This window comes from Bos indicus x Bos taurus, chromosome 10 (assembly GCF_003369695.1).
Source record: "Bos indicus x Bos taurus breed Angus x Brahman F1 hybrid chromosome 10, Bos_hybrid_MaternalHap_v2.0, whole genome shotgun sequence".
Taxonomy (NCBI): domain Eukaryota; kingdom Metazoa; phylum Chordata; class Mammalia; order Artiodactyla; family Bovidae; genus Bos; species Bos indicus x Bos taurus.
This window is the reverse complement of record NC_040085.1, coordinates 44476464-44482463: the sequence shown is the minus strand read 5'-3', so window position 1 is coordinate 44482463 and position 6000 is coordinate 44476464.

The window sequence follows — 6000 nt, the reverse complement described above, 5'->3', positions numbered from 1 at the left end:
ACTCACTTGTATAATTTGATCCTGCAATGAGCCTGTATTTCTTCATTTCTGATTTTGATTCAGTTCATCGAGTGTTCTCTCACAATCAACTTCCCCAGCATTCCATGTACCCTGACATAGCTATGACTATCTGGCACAGTGACTTTTCTAAGTTAGTGATTGCTTCTGTAAGGTTGTATTCCTTTGATAATGGGCAATGCACCACCTTACCTGCACTGTTGCAGGGTCCTCGTCACCTTGCTCTCATCATGGAGATGACTAATGAGTAGTCAGTTGCTCTGCAGTGAGCCCTTAAGGTCTGTTCTTAGCGGCAATGACTGTAGACCTCTCCACCTGTTAGCCTTTTGAATGTCCTTGGTCCCCCTCTGAGTGGGCTGCAAGGGGGCAGAAAAGTTTCCAAGTACACATGTCCTGAAAAAAGAACTTGGGTCTTTGGCTTCATGGTCAACTTCCTCTTTAAATTTTCATGTGGGAAAAAAAGTATGTCTTTATATAAATACATTAAAAAGATTAAAATGTGAACTTATCGTTTTGGGGGAACAAGCTTATACATTCAGGTGAATAGGAAATGCTCTTTATTTAATAACAAACACAAGGTCTTCATATCATAAGGGTCAAATTTCGCCCTCCTTGGATTAGTGTATTTTAGAAATTGTACAATTAAACCAACCCATCTGTTGATTTTTCCTTCTCTCATATCTGTTTCTATACCTTATCTCTGGAAAGGAAACATCCTATTGATGAATTGAGCAATTGTGTTTGTATTCCTTTAGAAAGCTTGAATTTCCTCTTTTGATTTGTGGACTGTTGATAAGTGTTGTTTTAATCACTATATTTTTGCTGCACACTCTGCCCATTGTAATATGCCCTCTTGATTTTGTGAAAATTTAAGAAAAGAAAAGGCAGTTAATCTTGTTTGGAAACAGATGATATAATTTATTTGGGGAGAACAAGTATTTGAATTAAAAATGGACAGAATAATTAAATCCATGGCCTGCCTTAAGTACTTCAGCTGAACTGAATTTATCTACTGTGACTTCTTTCCCTTAGTTAGCCAGTCATTACAGAGATAGAGTTCCCATCTCTATGAAGCTTTGAGTGTATGACAAGCAATGGAATAGCTCATTCATTCATTCCACAAATGTTAATTAAGCTCTTACTATTTGCTAGGCATTGTTCTTGACACCAGGGGTAGTGTAGTCAATAAAACAGACAGAGATTCCCATGCTAATGTTGTTCACATACCAGTGGGAAAACAACTATAAACAGTTAACATATATGTATATTAGCAGGCAAATGCTAGAGAGAAATTGAGGGAAGTGAATGAGACCTTCCAGTGGGGAGGAAAATTTTAAATAGTGTGGTCAGGTCAGGGAGGTTACATTTTAATGAAAAATGTAACATTTGAGTAATCATCCGAAGGAGATGAAGGAATGACCCGTGAGGATAAATGGGGGAAGAACATTCTAGGCCAAGAGGAAAGACTTGCATAGCCCTGAAGCAGGAACACACCTGTCATGTTTAAGGAACAAGGAAACTGGTGTAAATGGAGCAGAGGAAAGGGAGGGGTGAAAGAGTTAAGAATACAGGGGAAGAGGATGTATCCTGATGGCTTTTGTGACCCATAAGGTGGACTTTGTCTTCTCTGAGAGATTATAGGCCACTGGAAGGTTTCGAGCAGAGGGCTGACATGATCTAACGCTTGAATCCTGCACTGAGGACAGATTGGCTGGCTGGGAGGCAGGGGTGGGGGCAGGGAGGCTAGTGTAGAGGCCAGCGTGCTGATCCCAGCACTGCAGCAGTGGCGAAGACCCGGGTAGCAGCAGGAGAAATGGTCAAAGTGGTCAGATCCTGAGAATGTTTTGAAGGATCAATATGAGAGTTTGCTGACAGATGGAGTTTGCTTATGAGAGCAGTGGAGGAGTCAGGGATGACTCCAGTGGTTTTGTTCGGGTGTTAAGTTTAGGAGGACAGGGCTACCATTGACCAAGACAGGCACACTGTGAAAGAGTGGTTGTTTAGGGGAAGACCATGGGTTTGACTTTGAAGATATAAAATTGAAGATGCCTATTAGACATCTGAGAACAGATGCTGAGGGGATGACTGTGACAGGAGTCTGGGTTCAGGAGAGAGGTCTGGACTGGAGACACTTAACCTGGTGCTCCTCAGTTTATATATCATACAAAGCCATGAAATGGGATGAGAGCCCCCAAGGAGTAAACAGAAATAGAAAAGAGCCTCCCAGATGAGTTCTGAGGGCCTTCCGAAATGCAGAGGTTATGGAGGTAAGGAGGAGCCAACAAAAGAAGAGTTGGAGGGGAGCAGCTGGTGTAGTAGAAGGAAAGCAACTGGCTGCGCAGTGTTCTGGAACAGCGACTCGGGAACGAGGAAGTGGACGACTGTGCCCCAAATCACTGAGAGTCGCTTAAAATGAGAACAAAGACATGACTATTGGATTTAACAACGTAGAGCTGGCCTTGATAAGATCAATTTTTTTGTGGTGTTTGGAGGTGAGCATATGATTGGAGGTGGTTCAGAGAGAATGTTAGAGCAAATCTGGCTTTGGCCAGTATAGATAAATGTTTTGAGTTTTGCTTTAAGGCAAGAGAAGGAGAATAAAAGTAAAACAATGGAAGGTTAAGAGTGTGTGTCCTAAAAATTAGAAAAGTGCATGTTTGTAGGTTGATGAGAAAGATCTAGTCTAGAGGAAAAGATGCAGGGATGAGATGGGTTACCTGCCAGAGTGACATCCTAGTGAAGAAGATGGAGTTGTTATGTAGCGCACAGGAGAGGGCCTGTCTCTGATGGAAGCACGGATGACAGTTCACCCACAGCAGCAGGACTGAAGGCAGGATAGATGGACTCAGAGGTACACAGATGGGTCAATGTGGTGGTCTGTAGAGTTTGTGGAGTTCTATCCTTCTCTTTAATTAACATTTTATTTTAGGTATAATATACATACAGAAAGGGGGATTCCCGTGGCACAAGAATCTGTCTGCCCAGGCGGGAGATGTGGGTTCTATCTGGGTTGGGAAGATTCCCTGGAGTAGGAAATGGCGACCCACTCCAGGATTTTTGCCTAGAAAATCCCATGGAGAGAGGAGCCTGGTGGGCTATAGTCCTTGGGACTGAGTCAGACACGACTGGGAGACTGAGTATGTGCACATACACACACACACACACATGGAAAAGTACAAAAATCCCAAATATATAGATTATAATTTTTACAAAGTGAACAAATCTGTGTAACTAGAACCCTGATCAAAAATCAGAACATTATCAGCAACCCAGAGGGCTCCTGTGTCCCTTTCCAGTTACCACCTAGGCTGCAGCAAAGATAACCAGACATTGAAACCCAGCAGGACCCTGCAAGGCCCTTCTGGGCACAAGCCCTTCTGTGTCTCCAGTTCTTGTTTGTAGGAAAAGCTTTCCCTCCCTAGGTATTCCTAAAATTTCAAAGAGCAGACTCGAATTAATGACTAGAGAAAATAAATGTGGAAAGAAAGAGCTTGAACATTGGAGTCAGAGGACTTCTAGTTCCTCCTGAAGGGAGGTAGGTAACAGTCTGATACATATCTTTGAATTGTCCTGCAGAAACTAAGACTCACATCTGGTGGAGGATCACAAGATCATAGACCCCAGACTGGTAGAACCAGAAGATTGACGATTAACATTCCTGAAACCTCATCCAACCTGATCACTCATACTGCAACCCTCACCTCTCAAGTTGCCTTTAAAAACCAAAAACCACTGGGAACTTCAGGTCTTCTGAGTATTTAGCTGCCCAGTCTGCTTGCTTTTGTTGTTTGGTTGCTCAGTCATGACTGACTCTTTTGTGACCTTTGGCCTACATGTTCATGGTTCATGTGTCCATGGGATTTCCCAGGCAAGAATACTGGAGTGGGTTGCCATTTCCTTCTCCAAGGGATCTTTCTGGTCCAGGGATTGAACCTGGGTCTCATGCATTGCAGGCAGATTCTTTACCATCTGAGCCACCAGGGAAGCCCACAAATAATAGTACTTTCCTTTATCACCATCCTGTGTTAGTGGATTGGCTCTGCAACATTCAGGTAAGTGGATCCAAGTTCTCTAACACCACTGTTCTGTGACCTGTTTGAATTTTTCTAAGTATTATGTTCTCTTTTGTTTATGACTCTTTAAACTCAACATTTTGAGTTTCATCTATGTTGCATGTAGTCGAAGCTCAATGATTTTCACTGCTGTGTGATATTTCCTATGTGAATATACCATAGTTTTATCCATTCAACTGCTGCTGAATATTTGGGTTAACTTTTATGAATTGTGCTCCATGAACTTCTTGAAATGTTATATAGGGAATATATGTCTACATTTCAGTTTAGTAGGTATGTAGGAGTGAAATTGCTGGGCCATAAGTTATACACATGTTTACCTTTAATAAGTACTGTCATCGTTTTTACAACATGATCTACCAAAATAACTCCCACCAGCAAGGTGTGAAAGTTGCATTTGCTTCATTTCTTTGCTAATATTACTAATCTTTTTCATTTTAATCATTCTGGTGGGTGCTGGTGATATCAGATGGTGGTTTTAATTTGCATTTCCCTACTGTTCAGTAGCTTTTCAAATGCTTGCCACTTGGATATTCTGAAGTTCTCTTTCAATTACTTTTATTTTGTTCAGGCTTCCCTTGTAGCTCAGTTGGTAAAGAGTCTGCTTTCTATGCGGGAGTGAGTGAGTAAAGTTGCTCAGTCCTGTCTGACTCTTTGAGACCCACAGACTGTAGCCTACCAGGTTCCTCCGTCCATGGAATTTTCCAGGCAAGAATACTGGAGTAGGTTGCCATTTCCTTCTCCAGGAGATCACCCCGACCCAGGGATTGAACCCAGATCTCCCACATTGTGGGCAGACGCTTTACCATCTGAGCCACCAGGGAATGCAGGAGACCCGGGTTCAATTCCTGGGTTGGGAAGATCTCCTGGAGAAGGAAATAACAACCCACTCCAATATTCTTGCCTGGAGAATCCCATGGACAGAGGAGCCTGGTGGGCTGAAACAGCAAGATGATTTTATGAGGAAATGGGGAAGAGATAGTGGAGGTTTAAAAAGAGGAAAATGTATTAAATGTTTCAGATTGGGAACCGGAAAAGAAACCAGGAAAAAAAATGATGCCTGGCAGCATTAAGAACCCATTGACGTTAGGGAAAGTGAATATAAAAAGAAATCAGCCACTCATTCACATCCAGCTGCAAGAGTACTGGCCTATAGTAGGAAGAGTAGGCTTTACTCAGGTTTGTGATTTATCCTAGCAAATATAAGAAAAATTATCAACTCCTGACCAACCTTGCTTTATCTACATGCAGACTAAATTTCTAACCCCAACTGGGCTATTTTGAAGTAAAGCCCAAATATGTTTTTATTTTAATTTATTTTTAAAATAATTTTATGTATTTACTTATGACCATGCTGTGTCTTCCCTGGTGGCTCAGAGGTTAAAGTGTCTGCCTGCAATGCGGGAGACCTGGGATGGGAAGATTCCCCTGGAGAAGGAAATGGCAACCCACTCCAGTATTCTTGCCTGGAGAATCCCATGGATGGAAGAGCCTGGTGGGCTACAGTCCACGGGGTCGCAAAGAGTCGGACATGACTGAGTGACTTCACTTCATGCTGTGTCTTCACTGCTGTGAGGGCTTTTCTCTAGTTGGGACAAGCAGGGGCTACTCTCGACGTGCGGTGTGTGGGCTGCTCATTGCAGTGGCTTCTTGTAGTAGAGCACATGCTCTAGGGCTTGCAGGCATTAGTGGTTGTGGCAAATGGGCTTAGTAGCTCTAAGGCACATGGGATCTTCCCGGACCAGGGACTGAACTCATATCTCCTGCACTGGCAGGTAGATTCTTTACCACTGAGCCACTAGGGAAGCCCCTAAATATCTTTTTAAATTAACTTATTCTGCAGTATGTAAATCTCAACTGAGATAAGTAATAAACATTTAAAAAACTCAACATTTTATATCATACCTAA